This window comes from Felis catus, chromosome A3, assembly GCF_018350175.1.
Source record: "Felis catus isolate Fca126 chromosome A3, F.catus_Fca126_mat1.0, whole genome shotgun sequence".
Classification (NCBI taxonomy): domain Eukaryota; kingdom Metazoa; phylum Chordata; class Mammalia; order Carnivora; family Felidae; genus Felis; species Felis catus.
The window spans coordinates 31,737,787-31,762,788 of record NC_058370.1 but is presented as its reverse complement, the minus strand read 5'-3'; positions in this window follow the sequence as shown (position 1 = coordinate 31,762,788).

The window sequence follows — 25,002 nt, the reverse complement described above, 5'->3', positions numbered from 1 at the left end:
TTATCCTCTCCCATCTGTGGCTTTGGCTATGAGAGTTCTTCTGAGGTTACGGTGACACTTTAGTGTTTTAGATCCAGTGGGGTCAAACAGGTCAGAACTGGTGTAGGCACTTCCTTTAGAAGACCCATTTTCTCATGACTTTTCATATTTCTTCATGAGTAACGAGCTTCATTTCTTTTGCTTATTGATGTTTCCATTCCTTTCTTGTCAGTATCTCATTGATTAAGGAGTGTCACTAAGTAGTTGTCATCCAAGGTCCAAGGAGTGGCCAGTGAGACACGAACCTCCCCTAGAGAGGGTTTGTACCTGATTGGTTGGGCCTTACTTGAGGCACTGACCTGCTGCCTTCCCCATCCCCACGGCACCTCATCTTCCCACGCTGGCTATGTCCCCATGCCCCAGGGGTACCAGGTAGACTCATCAGTAGAGTTGAGTTTGTAGTGTGTTAGGAAGAAATGTGTCAGAAGAAGTGCAGGGGTGGGAGAGTCTCTCTTGGCCCAGGCTTCTTTATGCCTTGTCCCCAGGGGTTTTATCTCCTCTCGGTGGCTGCCTGGCCAACAGCCAGCTCCTTCTGTCATTGGATCTCAGTGAGACCCTTGCATCCACCCGTTCCCTCTCTCTATGACTCATCCACAAACATCTCCCTGGATCTGCTTGCTGAGTCCATGCTGCAGAGGGAATCATCCTCACATTGTCCCTTGTCATCTTCCAGCTTGGCCTATCTCTCACTCCATCCTACCTGTTCACTATTCCCTATTGCAGTCAGAAAATGCCGCATGCATTAGAGGTAAAAAGAAAATTGGGCTCAGAAAGAGTGATCTTCATAAGATCAAATGGAGTTGGCAGTTGGTAAGACCTCCGATCCAGGGTTTATGATCCTGGGCTGCCTCCCAGGGATTCCTGATGTCCAAGAGTCGCCAAAGAGATAAGATAGACATGGGGCCCAAGAAGGGTTGTCTGACATTGCCACCTCCAAAGCTCCACCCAGTGCACCTGGCCTGAGGTTTCCATGGTGATGGTAAATTAACTTTACCTGTTGCCTCTTCTATTACTGCCATGTCTCCTCTCATCCTAGTCCATGATGAATGTCCAAATATTATCAACAGAATTGGGGAATGGAACCCAAAGGTGATGGCCCAGACCCAGGGAGTGGCATCATTAGAGTCAGAACAGAGTCTGGAGGGTGCCTGGGTGGCTTAGTTGTTAAGCATCTGACTTAAGCTCACGATTTGTGAGCTCAAGTCCCACATTGGGTGAGCTGGAGCCCTGCTTCAGGTGAACATGAGCCCCACTTAGGGTAAGCCCCACTTCTCTCTCTCTGTCTCTCTCTCTCTCTCTATCCCTCTTGGGATTCTCTCTCTGCCCCTCGCTCACTTGCACCCTCTCTTTCTAAAAAAAAAAAAAAAAGGGCTGGAGGCTTGGAGGTTCTTGAGTTCAGGGTCTTCAAACCTTGGGAGTTGAGTAGCAGTGCCCAGAGGAATGGGGGTTTTGGGGGCCAAGTTTATACTGGGAAACAAGAATATAGGCATGATTTTAAGAATGATATTTATGTGGTCCTAGCACACAGAGCTAGGACTGGCTGGATTGAAGACTGGGTACTAGAAGGTTCTCCAGGAACAGGGCAGACACATGGATCAGCATGGGATCTCCCAGACACTGGAGGCCCAAACTTTGCAGCAGGGACAGTGTGAAGGGGAATCAAACATGAGGGAGGGGTAGGAAAAGGTGATTTTTATAAATTTGCAAAATCCAAATGAGAAATTCACATTTCAAGAAACAAATAGTTCTGCATGGTGCACAAAGAACTTCCTCTTCCTCTCCCCACTGTCTGCTCTCTGCTGTCATTTGGCCTTTTCCTATTTTTAAAAAACCTCCTTCAGCTCTCTTTTCATCTCATCCTTTACCCCTGATATTTCTTCCTTAGTCTCTTGTATCTCTACATTTGCCTCTTGTTTTTAGAGATGACTGCTTTATTACCTTTATTAACTGCTGTATTAATATGGTTGGCAATATTTGGTCATACTTTTCATTCGCCTTGTGGCAACCTTTTTTTTTTTTGGATCTTCCCGTCCTTTTTCTGGTCTCATCTTGGATTCAATTTTGTGCTCATCCTTTGTAGGGAACTCATATTTGAATGAGTTGAGTTTACTTATACTCAATTTCTGTAAACATGTTGTGTGGGCTCACCCGATGTGGGACTCAAACTCACAAACTGTGAGATCATAACCTGAGCCAAAGTCACATGCTTAACAACTAAGCCACCTGAGCACCCTCCAGACCCTGTTCTGACTTCAATATACTTTATTGCATCTTGAGGTTTTGTGTGTGGTTATGTTTACCCATCTGAAGGAGAACGAAAGGCATAGAATGTACGAGAGGTGTTACAGAAGGTATAGTAAGCGATGGTGAGTACTAATAAAACAAGCTATGTATCCAACTCTCACCTTAAGAAATAAACTACCATCGGGGCACCTGGGTGGCTCAGTCAGTTAAACGTCTGATTTTGGCTCAGGTTGTGATGTCTGTAGTTCATGAGTTTGAGCCCCGTGTCGGGCTCTGTGCTGACAGCTCGGAGCCAGGAGCCTGCGTCTCCCTCTCTCTGCCCCTTCCCGCTCATGCTTTGTCTCTCTCTGTCTCTCAAAAATGAATAAACATTAAAAACAATTTAAAAAAAAGAAAAAGAAATAAACCACCATTATACTGAGCTCCTCTCTGTGCCCCAAACACTGTATCTCCCTCCCTCACACCCAAGGTAACCACTATCCTGAATTTTACTTGTCACTTGCTTTTCTTTATAATTTTACAACATTTCTGGTATATTCGCAGAATTCATTAACTGCATTTGCATGTCCTAGGAGATTATATAAAAATGATTTTCATCTGTCTTATCTACATAATAAGCTTATCTACATAATAATCTTATCTACATAATACTAGCTATTGCTTGACAATGCTGCATAACAAACCATCCCAAATCTCAGTGGGATGCCACAGTAAACATTTATTTCCGCAGCTGTGTGCCTGGGGGGTCAGTGACACTCAGCTGGGCTTGGGTGCAGGATCCAGGCTGTGTCCACATCTGCTCCACATGTCTCTGAGCTGTTTGAACCTAGAGCTCCCTGAGGCATGCTCTTTGCTCTGCAAAAGACAGAAACACAAGGCAACAAGACCAAGCACGCAAGCTCATTTCAGATTTAGGTTTGTGTCACATCCATTAATCCCAGTGGCCAAAGCAAGACCTATTGCTTAGCCCAAAGTCAATGGTCAAAATTATGTTGTGGAATTATTCCACGTTGGAATATTCCACGTTGGAATATGGAATACTTTGTTTTTATCGATGGAACATAGTTTATCGTACAGACTATTTTTCCATTGTTCTCACAATAAACCTTTGAGTGGTTTGCAGATTTTACTAATGAAGATAATACTATTGTGAATAATCTGGCAAATGTGTACTGGGGCAGACGTTGCAAGAATTGCTGTGGATTATGTAACTATTTAGTATAATTATCCAAAATTTTGAACCAAGGTAGAAAGATGATTTTGTGACATTAAGTCTATTTAAAGGTCATCTGACTCCCATGGAATGGAACTTTATTGACTCGCTTTTGCAGTTGATTGGGGCTAATGTTTTGTAACTCCCTAATGTCAAAGGTTAACTGGTAGAAACTGATTAGGTGTGTTGATTCTTTAGTCAGTAAAGGAGGTAACATCAAAAGTTACAGTAGTTTTAGGGGCGCCTGGGTGGCTCAGTCGGTTAAGCATCCAACTCTTGGTTTTCGGCTCAGGTCATGATCTCACAGTTAGTGAGTTCGAGCCCCACATTAGGCTCTGCACTGACAGCATGGAGCCTTCTTGGGATTTTCTGTCTCTCCTCCTCTCTGTCCCTCCCCTGCTCATGCTGTCTCTCCCTCTCTCAAAATAAACTTAAAACAAAAAAATAGAAGCGAGCCTCTTTCCTATTATAAATGCCTGAGCCCTTAGGGCTCAGGCCCCACCTGCCTGCCCTTCTAGGAGGATCCCATCAGCAAGAAAGTCTTCTAGTGCTTCCTAGAACTATAACTTCCTAGAACACTAGTGTGTGTTCCCTCGGCTGGCCCTAGCTTTGGGGACATAAGGAACCTCTGGGCTCTCTCAGCCATGCTTCCTTCTGAGGTCCCCAATCTCTGCACTTGAGACTCTGTGGCTGACCACCTCCTATGGGGACATAATTGACTGTGTGGCTGCTTCACATCCCCACCCCAGGGGCATTTGCTTTGAAGATGCCTTTGTGTCTACTCTCCCAGGTAACTGACTTCCTGCTAAGAGGCACCTAACTTTGTTGCTTTTGTTTCAAAGACTCCCCACAGGCTCTGCCTGAATTGAAGTCTAGGGCACTCCCGCGGGGGATGAGACCCCCGTGGAGATCCCCTAGCCTTGTGTAGTTCTCTGGTTTTCTTTTTACACAGGTATGTCCTCTCTTAACTTTAAAAATAAAAGTTATTTCACTAGCAAAAATAGGTTTATTTGTGTATAGCGGAGACTTGCAATCCAAGACCTGTAAGCTACGGCAAAACCACAGGCAAGTTCAACAAAGGAGAGAAATAATATTTTATGGAAAAGGAGGAAGCTGGGAGGAGTTGTTTTGAATGAAAGTCCATTGGAGAAAAGTTCAGGGTGATGATGGTTTCTCATTCGCTGAATTGCAGGGGCAGTTGGTTTCTTATAGAACATTCAATTCAATGTACATCTTTTCCTGCTGGGGCCTGTAACTGATCATTCTTTCTTGCTGATAATTCTGTTGGGGTTTGTAATTGACATGTCTTCCTGTACTCAACTTTCAGTGCTACGGCTCCCCCTTCTGGCCTCCCCACTCCACCTTGGTAAGATTTCCCTTCATTAAATCTCACACCCCTGATAAAAATCCTTCGAAATTTAATCTAGTCTTCATGTCGGCTTCTCAGAAGAGATAGGTAAGAGACACCCCTATCCCAACCCCTCTTGCAGTGGTTTGGGAGAGAGGCCTCAAAAGGATGACCCCATCTCTTGGCACCCTAGTGATGATTCCTGGCCCCTGGGTGTGTGCGGTTTCCAAGGATTGTATCACCTCTCCTTAGATGGCAGGATGGTGGGTTTAGGAGCCGCTTCTGCCTGGAGAGTTTTACTTCCATTACTGGTGCCTGCCTGGGGAATCCCCAAGAACTGCTCTGCAAAGGTGCAATCAGATGCTTTTTGTCTTGTCCCCTTATTTACTGTACCTTTGAAATCATTCAGTAACCAAACATCTATAAATTGACCTGTCTTCTGTGTGTGGCTTTCTATGTGCCAGGTATGGAGGATGAGAAACCAAGGTAAGAGACTGTTCCTTTCTGTCAGGAGCTCACAGTTCAATCCCTTGTCACCTCTCTCCTTGCTCAGCTCAGCACAAAACAGCGACTCTCCAAATCATGATGCTCAAAACCTTCACTTCATGGGGCACCTGGGTGGCTCAGTCTGTTAAGCGTCCGACTTCGGCTCAAGTCATGATCTCATGAAAATAGAGATGTTGCATTGTTTTATGCAAGTTCTAATATGTTTTGAAGGCTGAATATGGAAACTGAGTAGTCTGAAGGGTGGGCAGATGTCCTTTTCCTTTCCCCTGTAGGTGAATATGCTTCTAAGGGGCAGAGGCTGTTTTAGACTTTCTTAATCCTTCATGGCAAAGTTTTGAGAAATATGTTCACCACTTCAATTCACAAAGAATTCTTATCATCCACAAGCAAATGAAGGATTCAGAAATGCAATTTTTCATCAGCTGTCTCAGGGCTATAGGAGTTGGGTGGGTGGGAAGAACATGAGACCCAGAGGAGGCAGAGAAGGGAGGTCGAGTCAGGAAGAGCAGAGGCACCGAACATGATGTTCTTTTTAGAAGTGAGGGGTTTTTAAAAACAAAATTTAATGTTTATTTATTTTTGAGAGAGGGAGGCAGAGTGCCAGCAGGTAGGGACAGGGAGAGGGAGACACTGAATCCGAAGCAGGCTCCAGGCTCCAAGCTCTCAGCACAGAGCCCGATGTGGGGCTCTAACTCACGGACCGTGAGCTCATGACCTGAGCTGAAGTCGGAAGCTCAACTGACTGAGCCACCCAGGCGCCTCACATCTGGCTGCCTTTTACTTCCCGTAGTTCTATTAACCTTTACAACTGAGCAGGGAAACACAAGGAGGCACCCCAGACAATCCCCTGGGTTTCTAACATAGCCCTCCTTGCCCACTGGGTAACAACAACCTCATTACCCTTGGAATCAGGATCAACCACACTAAATAGTAATCTTTGTTCAATGGAATAACACACTAAATAGTAATCTTTGTTCAATGGAATAATGTCTATTCAGGTAAAATTCAATGGAATTATTTTTTTTAAGTGTTTATTTTGAAAAAATATTTATTTTGAGAAAGAGAGAATGTATACACTTGGGGGAGGGACAGAGAGGGAGAGAGAGGATCCCAAGCAGGCTCCACACTGTCAGTGCAGAGCCCAACCTGGGATTCCATACCATGAATCATGAGATCATGACCTGAGTCAAGATCAAGAGTCCAACACTTAACTGACTGAGCCACCCAGATGCCCCCAATGGAATAATTTCTATATCCCTTGATATTAACCCCTCTAAATGAACAGAACCCTAAGTTGCTGGGACAAGGTGCAAACATTCTGCAGGTGGGTTGCTAGGTGTAATTGTCAAAGGAGCCACACCCAATTCTACTCTTTCATAGTCCAGTATCCTGGCTGGGGAGACAATACCATATAATGGTCTCTGATTCAAAGCATCTACTGCATCAGGTAAAACAGAGCCCGTCTTTGTAGGGTTCTCTCCCAACTGATGCTGCAATAAAATCTAAGCCAGTCTACCTTTCAGTTAGGCAACCCACTTCTGGGTGATGGAGAATGTGGTAAAAATTCCATGGACATGAACTCACTGCTGACCATCCTTTGTTGTGAAATGCGCTCCTTGATCAGACATAACAATGGGTTGATTGCCATGACCGTGAAGAGGCATCCTACAAATCTGCAGATGGTGTTGCTGGCAAGGAAGGCAAATCCATTGTCCTTCAGGGTCACCCCATGGTGCTGCAGCTGGCTACTTTTGTGTCACAGCTTATTGTGCAAACCCAGCTATAAATCAGATTCAAATGGTTTTCTCAGCCAGGTGATCATAACGAACAGGTCATGAGGCCACAGGCATGGATTAAAAGAGAGGATCAATGCAACAGGTTCAGGATCAATGAACAAAGGTTCATGTCAAAGGAGTCCAAGCCACCTGCTCATTCAATCTACTCATGTCTTCCCCACTTCCTCAAACCTGATCTCTTACATACCATTCCCATTTGATGATAAATGCTTTTGCACTTGCCCACCCTTTTGGATAGGTGTGTTCATGGCAGGGAGCTCAGGCCACAGGATTACATGATGTGCTAGAGTTAGGTGTTCATTATCTCAAGGTCCAGTAGAGCAAGCCAGAAGTTGCTTTCAAAAGGAGAATAGCTATCGGCAGAAAGGGTATGGATTTCCTTAAAAATCTTAGAAATCAAGCCATCATTCTATCCAAGCTTGTGAGAGGCTCCATGCATCAATTATATTTACCACAAACACTTTGTGAATATTATTGGATCTGCTGGATCATAAAGAACCGGTTATAGAGAAGCGTGTACTACAGCTTGAATTTACCGCACAGTCTTCTCTTTCTCTGATCCTGCTTGACACTGGCGGGCTTATCAATGTCTCTAGAGATGGGTCAAAAAAGCACATGCATATGTGACACGTGTTGCATCAAGAATCCAAAAAGGCCCAACAAGAGCTGCTCCTTTCGTTCTTGGTAAATGGTACAAAGTGCAGAAACCTGTCTTTTGCTTCTGAGGCTATCGCTGCATACGACAGACTACTGAACCCCCTGAAATGTCACTCAGGTGACAAACTGCTGAATTCTCATGACCTGTGTCTTCCACTTCCGCAATGTGGTTCACACGTCCTACTAAAGGCGTGTAAGGTACTTGCTACTTCCCGCTCATCAGATCCAGTCAGCATCATGTCAATATAGCGGACCAGTGTTCCGTTTTGTGAAGTGTCAAGAAATCAGTATCTCTGTAGACTCTATCATGGCAGAGAACAGAATAGGCCAAGTCCTGTGGCAATTCTGCGAAGGTATACTGTTGGCACTGCTAGGTAAAAACAAACTTGCTGGCAGACCTTGCAAGTCGATACGAAGAAAAAGGTATTAGCCTGCTCAGCAGCTGCGTATCAAGTCCCAGAGGCCATATGCATTTGCTCCAGTAAAGTTTTTATATCTGAGCCTGCCATCACAGGTCCCTAACTGATTAACTTAATGATAACCAGTCACTTTGCACAATTCATCCAAGTTCTGCACAGGCCAAACTGGTGAGGTACATGTTCAAGTCTTGGACTGTGGCATAAATCTCTACAATTCCCTGAGTAATGCTAAGTTTGGCTTCGGGTCTGTAGTTTGGCTTCTCAGTACAGAGGGGAAGTTGCAGGGCCTTTCCTTTATCAAGCATGCACACAAAAAGGGCAGGACATGAATGATTTGGCTAGTAAAGACACAAAAGCCGCCCCTAGGTTCAGCCAGTCTATTATGTACATAGACAATGAAAGAAAGAATAGCCAAAAATTCCAGCTCCCTGTTGCACACACATCCAAGACCCAGAAATAAAGGAGCCAGGGTGCCTGGGTGGCTCAGTTGGTTAAGCATCCAACTTTGCCTTAGGTCATGATCTCACAGTTCGTGAGTTTGAGTCCCGCATCGGGTGAGCTCGAGTCCCGCTTCTCTCTCTCTCTCTCTCTCTCTCTCTCTCTCTCTCTCTCTCTCTCCCTCATTCACTTGTGCCCTTTTTCTCTCTCTCAAATAAAAGAAAAGAACTAAAAGGAGTCAGGTGACTGCAGCACAGGCTGGGGGATTCCCATTACTGAGGAGACAATTCTAAACTGTCATCAAGCATTTCCATATTCTGTGACTATTCTGAGGGGGGGTGCAGAATGCCTTATACCTCAGCAGAACCCAAAAGGCAATGGTGGTCTTCAGGGCATACAGGGTAGTGAGTAGAAAATGGCCCAGAGCAGCTCCTCGCACATACCCCATCCTTCTGTGTTCCAGGGAGATCACAAGGTGTTCTGCCAAAGGTCAGATGACCTGTGGTTCAAGCCTTTACCTGTGAGGTCTATGTTGATATGTACAAGGTTGCCAAGGTGCCAAGGTGGAGCCATTTCTCTTCATGTCCACACCCTTGGCCTTTCATATATCCAGCTAAGAATTCTTAGCACAGGCCATCCCATCACACGCTGTAAGTAATTGCATTGATTGGGGCTCAGACCAAGTCTGTTGTTTGTCTCAGGCAACAGTGAAGGAGAATGTCCACGCTATGACTCTCAGTGTAATAGGCCTAATTTGGAAGATGGTCCACAGCCAGATTCTCCATCTGGGCCAAGTCAGTTAAATAGGACGTTAACCCAAATGCAGCATGAGGTATTGGCAACCACACACACCCTAGATTAACTGGCAAGCGGGAAGCCCAGGGCTAGGTGATTGTCCATTATTTGTGCTACAGCATTTAGAACAATCAATAGTCAATGAGAAATGTACAAAAAAAAAGGTCTCACAATAGTATCAGTGTCCATACGTTAATCTCATTCTGTTGTTTCAGGTGGAGGCTATTCCTTTTGGGAGTCAGTGGCTATTGGGAGATTTCTTTGTTTCTTTTTAAGTTACTATTTTGAGAGAGGCAGAGGCAATGTGAGTGGGGGAGGGCCAGAGTGAGAGGGAAAGAGAGAATCCCAAGCAGGCTCCATGCTGTCAGCACAGAACTTGATGAGGAGCTTGAACTCACAAAACCTCGAGATCATGACCTGAGCCAAAACCAAGAGTCGGACACTTAACCAACTGAGCCACCCAGGTGCCCCAGTTAGGAGGTTTCAGAAGAATCTTTTGGTCAGCTGATGAGGGTAACGATGGCGGTCTGGATTAAGTTGACAAAATGCCCTGAGGACGGCGTTCAGAGCGAGATTATGGTACCTCCCTCCACCCCTGATATCCCAGGTTCTATAGGGTTCTGTTCCCACTGATGGGGTTGCCCCTCTCCTTCCTCAGCCAGGTGATCATATGACCAGTGCCTGCAGCTGTCACTCCATCACGTCTGCAATCCCTCTCGTGTCTTATCCACACCATACATGTGGACAGGCCCTTCAATGGTTCCAGTTTGTTTCCTTACTTTGTACTGTCTTAGAAAATCTCTGTCAGCCCCCGATGTGTGGCTCACACCAAGACCACTTTAGGAGTTGTCACCTCGCATTCCTGGTCACTGCCATATGCATAATTGCCCAAATTCAGCAAGCGTAGCCAGACAGCAAAAGCAGCACCAGATTACGGTCACCCACCCCCTGGCTCTTGTTGGCTACTCTGAAATTCCAGTAGCCCCGTTTCTCTACCATGTCAGCATGAGTGGTAGAGCACGGGCTAATTATGTGGTTTGGGAATCTTACAACTAGTCTAGGCCTCTTCCATCTCCCAACCTGACCAATATCCTATTTAAATAGGACATACCACTTCAGGGAATTGCTTCATTTTGAACCCAAAGTGCTTGTATGAGGAATATGCTCCCCTGGGAGCTGAACCTCTGGTGTCCGTTATCTTGGTCAGTTTCTCCCTTCAGAGGGGCCAATTCCATCCTTTAATGGCACCTGCTCCCTGAAAGCACAGGTCTGATGAGCTGGTGGATTCCAGTGACGTTCACCCTCGACGCTGTTTGGTATCCACACGGGTCACCAGCACAGGGGTTCGGGTCTTGGGCAGTATGCCGCCATAACGTTTGTCCCCTCGGAAGAGGAACCTTCTTCATCCAGTTGTCCCACCATGTGGCTGCCCACAGGTCAGTGAAAATGTAAGAGGGTGCATTTTGGGGGATGTTTCTGGGGCCAGCCTCACCGTCTACAATTCCCTGCACTGGGCACAGTTCCCTTCTCCAGGCACAGTTTTGAGTTTTCCTTGGGGTGTACCCCATTAGCCTTTACCTAGCTCGCCCATTGGTGAGCCGGGGGCCGGGTGTCTTCAGGAAACACAGTGTACTGAGGCCCCCAAGAAACCCAAAGCACAGGCACAGACCCTGCATGCGAGAGTGCCATATTCGGTGAAAGGATGGGCACTTCGCACGTGCTGTGAGATGCCACTAATGCCTGGTTTACTTGCCCGGATCTAGATAGCCTTCACCCTAGTAACAGATGCTTGTTGGGCAATATGCACTCTGTTGGTGCTCTCCTTTTTCTTTTTTTCTTTCTGGTGTTCTCATTTCTGACTCATCTCAGGATAGGGATGTCAGGTGTAACAACACCTGCCAGTACTTTCGTAGCCTTTCGGTGTCCACCAGGGCCTAATAACAAGCAATGACTTCCTCTCCGATGGAGTCTACCAGGTGGCAGTGTCGGGCCCAGGTACTGCCAAGTGGCATTCTCGGGTTGTTACAGACAGGATTCTCACCCAAACAAATGGCGAGCATTTAAAATTTTAATTCCATAATGAAGGAAGCAGAAGAATGACAAAACTTAATGAGGATATGTGAGCCTAGGATTTATAGAACCAGAGGAAAAAATTACTAAATATAACATTATTGTACAAAACATTATTGTACCGAGGGGCAATAAAACTGCAGAATTCAGGGTTATCATCTTTACCGCATACAAAAATCACAACTTCACTGTTTCCTACAAGTTCACCTCTCCCTATACTGAGTTGTAACACTTCATCTATAATATTTCTTTATGAAATTAACCATTAATAAGTTACATCCTTGAGGCGCTCCTGGGTGGCTCAGTCAGTTGAGTGTCCAACTCTTGCTTTTGGCTCAGGTCATGATCTCACAATTCATGAGTTCAAGCCCCACACTGGGCTCTGTGTGACACTGCTTGGGATTTTCTCTCTCTCTCTCTCTTTCTCTCCATCCCCTGCTTATGCTCTCTCTCTCTCAAAATAAAATAAATTACATCCCTGAGCATTAGAGGATCTTTAGGAGGCTTGATGAAAATGCTCTTAGAATACTATCTAAAGCTCATGTGGTCTTTTTGATTTCAAAGTTCTGGGTAATTTGCTCTACGATAGTTTAATCTTGAGCAACTCTCAGACACCTGCCCTGGAGAAATGTACCAATGCGCTCAAAGCAGCATTGTTTGTATTAGCAAAACACAAATGTCCACAGAATCGTAGACATATAAAATACAGGGGTGCCTGGGTGGCTCAGTCGGTTAAACATCTGACTCTTGATTTCAGCTCAGGTCATGATCTCACAGTTCGTGGGTTTGAGCCCCACATTGGGCTCTGTGCTGGCATTGTGAAGTCTGCTTGGGATTCTCTCTCTCTCTCCATCTCTCTCTGCTCTCTCTCTCTCTCTCTCTCTCTCTCTCAAAAATAAATAAAATAAACTTTAAACAAATAAACTGGGGCGTCCGGGTGGTCAGTCAGTTAAGCGTCCAACAGTTGATTTCGGCTCAGGTCACAATCTCACAGCTTGTGGGATGGAGCCCCCCACGTCGGGCTCTGTGCTGACAGGTTGGAGCCTTCTTGGGATTCTTTCTCTTCTCTCTCTGCCCCCTTCCCTGCTTGCACACACACACTCTCTCAATAAACATTAAAAAAAAAAGAAACCAGTTCTCTCTCTAAAAAGTAAATAAACACTGAAAAAAGACACATAAAATACAGTTATTGCACAACAGAGTACTACTCATCAGTTAAAATGAATAAAGTACATGGGGCGCCTGGGTGGCTCAGTTGGTTAAGCATCCGACTTCGGCTCAGGTCATGATCTCACGGTCCGTGAGTTCGAGCCCCGTGTCGGGCTCTGTGCTGACAGCTCAGAGCCTGGAGCCTGCTTCAGATTCTGTGTCTCCCTCTCTCTCTGACCCTCCCCCGTTCATGCTCTGTCTCTCTCTGTCTCAAAAATAAATTTAAAAAAAAAATGAATAAAGTACAGCTACATAGTTCCTAGATGGAATCATATAACAAATATGATCGTATCATTCTGGTAGGTTGAGGAACAAACTCCAGTTGACTTCCAGCTCTTGTATTATAGATCCCCATTCTTCCCAAAGCCTCTTGGTGGGAAGAGGGGAATTCCTCATCTCTAGATTTCAAGCTAAGCCATGTGACTCACTTTGGCTATTGGGATGTTGTGAATGTGACATAAGCTAATGCTAAAATTGTGCATCCGTGGTTGGGCTTGCTCTCTGTGCTCCTGCCTTTTACCATGTGAAAAGAGTGCTTCAGATAAACACTGGGAGAATGGGACATACATGGAGCAGACCTATACCCAAAACAAACCAGCTGAACCTAGCCCAGTCAAACCCAACCAACCCCTAGATGCATATATGAGAAATAATTGCTTATTGTTGTGTAGTACAGAACTTTGAGATTGTAATACATGATTGGACAATCGTTAACTCAAAATGTCACATGGTGTAAAAATATTTTTCCAAGAACATGTAAAACTCCTTAATAAATTTTTTGAGCATACAGAGATTTGTAAAAAATACTATAATGAGAAGCAACTGCTCAATAAAATTCAGGATAGGGATTACCTTTAGGGTGAAGGAGGAGATACGATTGTTGGAGGACACACAGAAGACTTCAGAAATTAAGGTAGTGTTGCATTAAACTGAGAGATGGGTATACTAGTATTCCTTAGACTCTTTATACAGTACATTTAAGCCTTAAATAACCTCTTTATAATATTTCCTTTTATTTAAGTTGGGGAATAATAATTACATGCAGAAACCCTAAATAAGATGATGTATAGGAGCATGGGCCTGAGCCATCCCTAACATGAATTCTTAATAACAGGTAGAAAATATGAGTTAACAAAAAGAAATGAGCCAAAGATTTAATCAAAATTATAAATAAAGGAAAAGAAAGCCCAAATGACTGAGAAAGAAAACTCACCAGCAAGTCCACAAAGCAAGTTAAAAAAGACTTGAACGAAAATTTCAATCGGATTAAAAAGCTTAATGAATCAATTATGTCTATGAACAAGAGGCAAAAGTAGAGATACAAGAGCTCCAGGCAGAGATAAGAACTGATGAAGCTGGGGGTGGGGGACAGGGAATATCTCAGATTGTTGAAAATCATTTCTCCTGGGAGCAAGAAAAATGGAAAAGAAAGAATTCTTCATACAGAGCTATTTGACACTCAAAACCAAGTGAGTGTACAATTGCCTTACTACAAAAAAAAAAGATAAAAAGTACCTTTTCCTACCTCTGCCCCACATTTGAATACCCTTGGTGTCTCCCTGCAGCAGTGTTTGGGCCTCCAGTGACTGGGAGACCCCACATTGGTCCATGTGTCTTCCCTGTTCTCAGACAACCTTCTAGCACCAGTCTTCCCTAGCTCTGCATGCTGGGACCACTGAAGAATACTGAATACCAGGCCTACATTCTTGTTTCACAGTATAAACTTGGCCCCCAGTCTCTTGTTCCCCTGGGCACTGCTACTCTCCTTCCAAGGCTTGAAGACCCTAAACTCAGTGCCTCAGAGCTCCTAGCCCCTGTTCTGACTCCAACGCTGCCACTCCCAGGGTCTGGCCCCCTTCACCTTTCGATTCCATTCTTGCTTGATTCTGTTGATCACATCTGGAGGTTCAGCACAGAATAGGAATGGCAGTAATAGAAGAGGCACCAGGTGAAGTTTATTTACCATCACCATGGAAACTTCAGGCCATGTGCACTGGGTAGGGCTTTGGAGGTAGCCAGGTCAGACAATTCTTCTTAAGCCTCTGTTCATCCCAGCTCATTGAGACTCTGGGACATTAGGAATCCCTGGGAGAGAAGACAGCACTATGGAGCCCCCATTCCAAAGGTCTACCCCACTTCTAACTCAAAATGTGACTCTCTGAAGATCACTCCTGTGAACAACCATTTCTTCACCTGTAAAATATAAATTTTCTCCTTTATCCACACAGTGGGAAAGCGGAATGGGAGTAAGAGAAAGGACAGAGGTGGACGTAAGGAAGGAATATTGTGGGGATGATTCCTTCTGGAGCAGGCTATTGGAGAACATGTAGCCCGTGGGAAATTTTGAGGATGAATTTGGAGCACGTGGAGTAGGGAGGATGTGAAAATCTGATTGAGACATACTTGTGGCAGGAGTATTGGGTATTGGCCAGGCAGTCGTGAGGAGGGGATTTAAGTCTTGGTTAGCAGCCCCAAACCAGACAGAGTAGTCTGTGCAGAAAGGGATGATTCTCCAGCTTCTGATACTTCTGGATCCTTTCTTCCAACACCCTTCAAATCCAACTCTCCTGTCTTATCCAGTAGCGATGCCAGGGAAGCCAGGGTAGAAATGGCTGCTTCCGGAAGATGAGTCACTGTGGGGATGAGGAAGGTGGCAGCTGGGAACATGTGAAGAGTCGACTGTGTCTTCAAGCCAGGAAGAGATCCCTGATCAGAAACAAACCCTACTGTACCTCAGCATGGACTTTGCAGCCCCAGAACCATGAGAAATAAACTCCCATTGCTTAAGCCGTTCAGTATATGGCATTTTGTCACAGCAGCCTGAGCAGACGAAAACACCTTTCTCCTGCATGCTGAAAATGAGGGAACTGCCCCTTTCCCCCCACTAATGCCCTAGAATTCTTTAGTTGAGCTACCATTTAGTTTTGATCAGGCATTGTGGCGTTCAGATTTAAAGCGTTTCAAATAATCTGGGAGCATCTATTCATAATAGCTCTCATTTGCTGAGGCTCTGTGTTAAGTCGTGTTTAGTAGGTACTACGTTGCCCAATCTCCACAATCACCCAATGAAGCAGTGCACCCATTAAACAGACAAGGAAACTGGGCCTCAGCGAGGTGAAGTGATTTGCCCAGGATGATCCAGAGAGGGACAACCAGAACCAAGATGAGATTTCAAGGCTGCTGGGTTCAGAGACAATTCCGCTCTATTCTGCCTCTCTAGTGCAGAGAAACTGGACGCCAATTGCAAATAACTGTGACTTGTTCCCCAAGCAAATGAATCCCGAGTGACAGACAGTGGTATTCCTTACCAAATGCGTTCTGCTTCAGCCTTCTCTCAAGCTCCTCACCCCCCCACCCCAAACACTTGGGATGAATGGAACCCGCCCCTGGACAGCCCCCCCCCCTTTTTTTTGTCTCCCCACCGCCCCCACACTTTTCTGTCAGGCTGCCCCAGATTTTTCTAATTCCCTGAAGCTCCTGTTCAGGATCTGTTTCCCCCTTATTGACTCATACAGTACACAGGCTAGTGCTGGTTTCAGGAATCCAGGGCGGAGGGCGAGAGCTTCCAAGGGGGACAGGGAAGGGGGCAGAGAGGGGAGGTCCATGAAAAGAGGCCCAGATCTCTGGAAAGTGGACCTTTTGCCTAGTGGTGATTGGGAGAGCAGCTGGGACAGTTGATGAGGAGGGAGGAAGGAAATGAGAGCAAGGGTTCCTGTCTCCCCCCCCCCCACTCCCCACCCCCCCATGCCCAAGCGGTCTCCCCTCCCCCACAGCAGAAATCCGTTTCTCCTTGAGGACTCCAGACGCTGGCTTCCCCAGAGAGGCCTCGTTCTTCCCTTCTCTGTACCCGCCCGGCCCTTTTTTGGTCGGTATTGGCCACTCTGGCTCTGCGTCTGGTCGACCGCTGGCGTGCTTCTCTCACCCAATAAACCTTAGATTCCTTCCGGGCCAGAGCCATGCCTTACTCTCTAGGGTTCCTGCAGCACCAGTCACAGCGCGACTGACACACCGCGCCACTGTTGGCTGGGAATCGATTATTCCAGGGATGCAGGAAGAAGTGAATGTGCCCAGTACAGAGTGCGCACCGGGGAGCGGTAACGACGGAGGGGCAGTGAAAAGCGCTTCGGCTACAACCACTTTGCATCTCAGCTCGGGAACGAGAACGTTGCTATCCAGTCGGCCACCGGAGGGCGCTCCGAGCAAAAGCTCTTGAGCCCGCTCTTCCTGCCCTTTGACTTCTTCTCCCCGCAAGCTCTGGAATCCTTGCTGTCTCCCAGAGGCAGGGGGCCCATGAGTCCCATGCCCGTTACTGCGGTCTCAAGGCATGGGTGTTTACAGTTTGCTGGCATTTTCCCTGGGAAAGTAGAGGCAAGAAAATCACCAAATTGATGGTGGCCTGTTTGTTGAGGAACAGGGCTGGAAAAAGGCAATGTGGTTAGTGCACAGGTGTCATGAGCCCTGAGCTGTCCAGTCTCCGCTTTACCTATCTCTGGAAGTGTGGCATTAAGAAAATCATTCTCTTCTCTGGGCCTGATTTCCTTCTGTAAAATGGCGAGGCGCAAGTTCCAGCCTGTCTGGGGATGTCAGCTCTCACAACCCTCCTGGGCGGTCAGGGTGCATGCAATTTAGTCCACACAGAAGCTTAGTCCCTGCTTTCTGCCTTTCTTAGGGACTTGCCGTCATGGAAACCATACAAGCCTGCAGCCCTTGCTGCAGTAGGAGCCACTAAGTCTTGGGCACTCCCCATATTCTTCCTGAGATGCCCCATATACAACCAGAGGAGTGAAACATCCAGAAAAGCAAACGCAGCCCAAGGCATCTTTCAGAAATGAGCCTAGAATGGGTTTAAGCAGGTGGAAACTATTCACGCAAATTCTTCCAAAACCCAAAGATGACGGCATATGATGTAGGACTCATTCTTGTGCATAACGATAGAACAACGTGCAAATGAATGAGGCAAATGAATCAGGATGGGGGCAGGCTTGGAAGGGAGGCAGGAAAGGTGAGGAGGGAGAGAATGAATTGTTTCTGTAGCATTTTATTTCATAAGAGACCGATGGACAGACTTCAAGCATTTGTAGCAAAGTATCAACTCCAATAAATCTGGTTGGTTCTTAAATTGTTTTCTGTAATCCTACATCTCACCCATTCTTTTAATTGAAAAGAAAAGATGATTTAAGGTGATTTTTAAAATAACAGAGGCGGGGCGCCTGGGTGGTGCAGTGGGTTAAGCGTCCGACTTCAGCCAGGTCACGATCTCGCGGTCCGTGAGTTCGAGCCCCGCGTCAGGCTCTGGGCTGATGGCTCGGAGCCTGGAGCCTGTTTCCGATTCTGTGTCTCCCTCTCTCTCTGCCCCTCCCCCGTTCATGCTCTGTCTCTCTCTGTCCCAAAAATAAATAAAAACATTGAAAAAAATTTAAAAAAAAATAAATAACAGAGGCCACCAGCCCCTCAGAACACCTCAGGACAGAACCTGGTCTATGGTAGTTTTTTTTCTCCCTAACACAACTTTCCATAGCTGCAGACGTGTTTATAGAGTATCTTAGGTTTCCCAGGCCCAGTGGGGCAGGATAATCGTAAAGGAGGATTATCCTTGGAATAACTGTGGGAGAAGGACCAGCCTCTGCTCTGGATCTAAGCAGCCCTACGGTGACTCAGATCCACGGGGCTTTGCCCTTCTGCATCTGTAAAATGGGGAGGACTTTTGTTCTTTCTACTTTACTAAGACTTGCATTAAATGAGATACTTGTAAAGATAATATGTGCTTGAAAATAATGGTAGAAGCAGGTAAACAGCGATTATTGTCAAGCTGTGAGTCCCCAGGTCTCATTAGTAACATTAGCCATAACAACAACAAAGGAAGAAACAATAGGAGGCTGAATTAAGGCGTATAGAGGGAAGAAACTGTGAAGAAGAAAAACCTAGTGATGAAAGCTAAAACCTCCAAGGAAATGGCTGGTCTTTCTAGATCCTGACTTGAGGCCTGTCTTTCGAAATAATGAAAATTATACTCTGTGAAAAATGATCCCAGTGGTCACTGCGATTAGAACTTAGAAGAATGTTTATATATCTCACCACAGTGAGTCAACGGTTATTTCCTATGAAAGCCACAGGGCTTCAATTTTCAAACTTTAAACAATGAGCATAGAGATATCACCAAAGAAACACTTATTAAATATCAATATAGAAAGAACTGGAAGAAAAAGAGGAAAACATCAAGCTGTTCACTGCAGTATTTCCAACTGAGACTCCGTTCTGCAGGACCCGGGGAAGGACCCAGATTAGACAGTTTCCTGAAGCTCAGGTTAACCCTGTCAGCTGCAGACTTCCTGGGGCCAGTGACAAGTCAGTTTGTCTTCTAAAACCCTGGCACTAAGAAAATCCAAACCCGTCAAATGGAAGCTTTGCAGGAGGATTGTTGGTGGTAGAGTGCTCAGAAATTCACCCACAGAGGGGAGCCTGGGTGGCTCAGTGTGTTGAGTGTCCGACTCGGGTCATGATCTTGCGGTTCGTGGGTTCAAGTCCCACGTCGGACTCCGTGCTGACAGCTCAGAGCTTGGAGCCTGTTTCAGATTCTGTGTCTCCCTCTCCCTCTCTCTGCCCCTTTCCCACTCATACTCAGTCTTTCTCTCTTTCTCTCAAAAATAAATAAACATTTAAAAATTAAAAAAAAAAAGAAATTCACCCACAGAGACTTTCTGATAGTTGCTTTCAATGACAACAAAAGCAAAATGCACAGTGGGTGACAGTTATTGGCCTTTCCCAACTCTGCTTCTTGGTCCTGTCCTCTGCTCAATGTCCACCATTTCCCTCCCCTTGTACCATGCCAAGGACCCAGGCTTCTCCACCTCTCTTATTACATTCTTAACATAATCAATGCATCTACTCCATGCTATTTCAGGCTTAAGGTGATCTCCCTTTCAGAAGGACCCCCAAATTTAAGGAGAATGCTGGAAGAGGGCAGCACAGTGCGGTCAAGGGCTTTGCCATCAGACAGACCTGGATATGAGTCCTAATTTCTTCATGTGGTAGTGATTCTCCATCACGGCCCACAGTGATCCTGCCTCCTGGTATTCATGACCTTGCTACTTACCCCACATATGGAATCAGGGCTGGTCCTGGGTGACCAATTGAATATGGTGGACGTGACAGTGTATGAATTTTGAAGGTAGGTCACAAAAGGCATTACAGCTTCTGCCTTGACCTCTTGGGTCACTCTCTCTGGAGAAACCAGCTGTTACTGTGTGAGGATACTCAAGTCGCTCTGTAGAGGGACCCACATGGAGAACTGAGGCATCCTGCCAAAACCCAGTACAAACTTGCCGGCCTTGTAAGTGGACCCTCTTGGAAGCGGGGCTTTTAGCCCCAACTGACATCTGACTGCAACATCATGAGAGACCTTGAGTGTGAACCAAGGTCTGACAATACCTAATTGTCAGCCGAGCTGCTTCTGAATACCTAATTCACTGAAACCATGAGAGATAATCAATGGTTGTTGTGGTTTTAAATCCTAAATTTGGGGGCAATATGTTACATAGCCATATTAACAAGAACTTAACCTTTCTAAGTAGTGGGAACAGTTAAGGCTGATATTCATTTGGGAGACGACTGTACAGCTATATCAATTGTTAAAATGTTTAACTGTCATTGAACATTGCTTAACTGCTTTGTAAAGAGCCCTGTACTTGAATTAATATGATCTTGGGTGGCTAGTTCCCCAAGGTCCTTTGAAAAGGCAAATCACATCCTCTTCAGAAGAAGGGAACATTTTCCTTGGGCTCAAATTATTTCAACAAATATTTTACAAATACCACGTCTAGCCCACGACCAATGACAAACTGATACATGATCAAATGCAGATTTTTTTAGGCACCCGAAAGACATCCTTCACCCATAGCTTCTGCATTGGAAAAATTAAGCACATGATGGCAATGGCTTTAGTGTGGGGTGGGGAGGGAGAAACCAAAGTTTGGAAGGTGTGCAAATGGGCCTAATGAAAGAGGAAAGAGGCTCCCATTGTTGCCCCAAACTGGGATCCAGCTCTTGGAATAACAGAGAGCAAACCCCTCTCCTCGATGTTCTTCAGAGGGTAGCTGGACCTCCGATGGAGTATCCAGAGACCCCTACAGCCCAGATCTTCACTTGTCTCCCAAATCCCATCTCCAAACTTGGCTGGAGAATGGCAACGTTGCTTTTCAAAGTGGCCCAAATCACGTTGGGCCCATGAAAGGGACCAAAGTAGTTAGAAGATCCTTAGCTGAATGTTCCAGACTGCATGAGACCCAGGAGACTCCTAGAAAACATGACTGAAGGAAAATGCTTCTTCATCCAGGAAGGTGAAGACTTGGAACAGCTATATGACATCTAGAAGGAAAAAAAGGTAAATGTGTGTGTCACATAATGTAAAATAAAATGGAAACCCACTCTAGGATATTAGCAAGATCTGTGGCAAAGTCCCTCGTTATACAGACGAGGAAAAGAAGAACCAGATGATTAGAAAGCAAGTCCTAGACTGCTGGTCCACACTGTGTGCAGCTCTGTCCTGGTGGCTGTTGTCACATCCTATTTCTTTTTTTTTTTTTAATTAATTAATTAATTTTTAAATTTATATCCAACTTAGTTAGCATACAGTGCAACAATTGATTTCAGGAGTAGATTCCTTAATGCCCCTTACCCATGTAGCCCATCCCCCCTCCCACAACCCCTCCAGTAACCTTCTGTTTGTTCTCTAAATTTAAGTCTTTTATGTTTTGTCCCCTTCCCTGTTTTTATATTATTTTTGCTTCCCTTCCTTTATGTCCATCTGTTCTGTATCTTAAATTCCTCATATGAGTGAAGTCATATGATATTTGTCTTTCTCTGACTGACTAATTTGCTTAGCATAATACCCTCCAGTTCCATCCATATTGTTGCAAATGGCAAGATTTCATTCTTTTTGATTGCCGAGTAACACTCCATTGTATATATACGCCACATCTTCTTTATCTGTTCATCCATCAATGGACATTTGGGCTCTTTCCATACTTTGGCTATTGTCGATAGTGCTGCTATAATCATTGGGGTGCATGTGACCCTTCGAAATAGTACACCTGTATCCCTTGGATAAATACCTAGTAGTGCAATTGCTGGGTCGTAGGGTAGTTCTATTTTTAATTTTTTGAGGAACCTCCATACTGTTTTCCAGAGTGGCTGCACCAGTTTGCATTCCCACCAACAGTGCAAAAGAGATCTTTCTCTGCATCCTCACCAACATTTGTTGTTGCCCGAGTTGTTTTTTTTTAATTAAAAAAAAATGTTTATTTATTTTTTGAGAGAGAGAGACAGAATGTGAGCAGGGGAGGGGCAGAGAGAGAGAGAGACATGGAATCTGAAGCAGGCTCCAGACTCTGAGCTGTCAGCACAGAGCCCCATGTGGGACTCAAACTCACAAGCTGTGAGATCATGACCTGAGCTGAAGTCAGACGCTCAACTGACTGAGCCACCCAGGTGCCCCCCGAGTTGTTAATGTTAGCCATTCTGACAGGAGTGAGGTGGTATCCCACTGTCGTTTTGATTTGTATTTCCCTGATGGTGAGTGTTGTTGAGCTTTTTTTTATGTGTTGGTTGGCCATCTGGATGTCTTCCTTGGAGAAGTGTCTATTCATGTCTTTTGCCCATTTCTTCACTGGATTATTTGTTTTTTGGGTGTTGAGTTTGATAAATTCTTTATATATTTTGGATACTAACCCTTTACCTGATATGTCGTTTGCAAATATCTTCTCCCATTCCGCTGGTTGCTTTTTAGTTTTGCACATCTTATTTCTACCTTACTCTCAGGATATTGATACCCTGAATTTTATAGACCAGCTGGCACTTCTTTCTCAACAAGCTAATATTGGCCCACCCAAACTGAAAGCCTTAATTTGACATCATTTCAAGTATCCCGTGTTTTCTTTCTTGACCCAAAGTTCAACAGCCACTGCTTTTTCCGGGCAAATATCCATACCAGGTCTTTCTTCTGACCCTGCCAACTCACCATGGCATACTGTTTTGAGTGGTACCATCTAGAATATCTTATTTCTCTGTGCCTTTAAGAGTTTTATATACTTACCTATTCTGACAAATAGGAGCTTCCTCCTTCCTCTTTATAAAGTAATTTTGATTAGCGATGTCCCAGTGGAGCAAGTGACATGGCCAGCATTTGCCAAGTGCTCCCAGGCCTCTGAGGGGATAAGCTCCCTGTCCCTGTAGATATTTGAGCAGGGTCTCAGTGGTGGTCTGCCATTCTTGTGAGTCAAGGAAGTTGCTCCAGATATTGAAGGCACCTTCCAGAATTAATCATTACAAATAAAAGCTTTTGATTTCTCAGCCTTTCTGGGGTGCCAGCTCTGCCTTACCAACCCCCCACCCCAATCTTATCTCCATTTAGAGTGATTTCCATCTGTTCTTCTCTACACCTCCATGGCAACCTCTGTCATGGTCTGGAGAGACCCAGCTTTCATTCTCGACTTGACCACCAATTAGCTGTGGAAACCTGAACAAACTTGCCAACTCCTGTGAACCCCAGTCTCGTCCTCTTTCCCTGCATCATGGAGCAGTTGAGGAAAAGAGCAATAATGAATATATCCAGGGCAAAGTTCCTCAGTGCACAGAAGCCTCCGTAGCCTGGCCACCCTGTCTTAAGATCACTGATTCACATGTCCTCCTTCCCTTTAGCCTCTTGGAGGGCAGGGTCTGTGTCTTCTCCATCCGTGTCCCCAACCCCTAGCCCAGAGCCTCACAGCTAGCCAACACTCCACGAATTCATTACTCGAACATTACTGAGCTAGAAAAATGGTGCTGTTGCTACAGGGTCAGACAAGATCTAGACTCTCAAGGAAGTTGTATTCGAGCAAGTGAGATAAAAGCAGGCAAATGCTGAGTTCTTAGAGCTGAGTTGTAATTTTTAGCTTCCCTTGACCTTATAATGTGACTGCTACTGCTTTAGCATATGTCAAAATAATTGACCTGGATGGGCAAAATGTCATTAAGTAGGGAAGCATTTCAATTAAGGGATATTTTATTTTCCATGGGGTCTTTGAGAGCTCAGAGAGAAAAGAAGCAATAGTAAAATAATAGCAAGCAGACTGCTGCAATTAAATGTGATTTACCACAACTTAAGTATCACTTTCAGAGAGCGTCAAATTAAAGCATTTAAGAAGATTGCTGAAAAAAAGACTTTTTTTTTCTTATCTAAGTGAAATGCTGGCACAGGAGTCCTCCAAAGGGAAACTGCCAGATGCTGTTTTATATGCTTGGCATGTTGGTGCCTAACATCTCCTTAGTGTTTTTGAATTTTACACTGTCTGCAAAATTGCCACTTCATTAAAACTGCCTCAGAAATTCCTTTTTAAAACGGTGCAGGTAGCTAGCTGTCAGTCCATGTCTGTCCTGCCTCGTTTGCATTTTAGAAATGCAGGCGTTATTTTCCAAAAAAAAAAAAAAAACCCTTTATTTAACCTCAAATTTCCTGTGTTACTGGGAAAAATGCCAACTAGTCAAGGAAACCAAAGGGGTGGTATTTTAAAGGTGATATGTTTACCTCTTTGTTTTAACTGTTAGGAGCTAAAATTCCTAAAGTTTGACCTTCCTGCTGCCATGATAAATGCCCTAAAAATCCTCAACATTATTTTAGTGCAGAATATAGTCTGTTACTACTTGGGGTTCAATAAGATTTGAGTAAGCCCGCATTGGGCTCTATGCTGACAGCTCGGAGCCTGGAGCCTGCTTCAGATTCTGTCTCCCTCTTTCTCTGTCCCTCCCCCACTATGCTCTCTCTTATATTTTAAGCAATATAAAATATACACAAACAGAGAAAGGATTCAGCCTCATAAGTTAGTATGGCTTGTTGCAGCCTGGGGCCAAGGCTTACTGTGGGTCAAGTACCTATAGTTTATTTCTCAGGAGAAAATATAGATTTGCAAACAGTAGTAGAAAGGAGAAACTCTTCCTAGATGGCAGGAGCCAAGGTGAATTACTAGGTGATAGGTCACATCGACAATATTGGACACACTTGATAAAAAACAGGCCAAAAAATATGTGGGATATCGAAAGTTTATTGGTGATAATTTATATCAGATCTTTGGGATTTATGTAAAAATTTAATCTTTTTATCTTTTTCTATAACTTTCTTTTCCCCAATCCAGTGAAAAATAAAGTGTATTCTATGTTTAATTATATGAAGTTCCTTTGTTATTGATAAAGTTTGCAAGTGTTTGTTTATTGTTATTGGTTAAAAAATTACAGTTT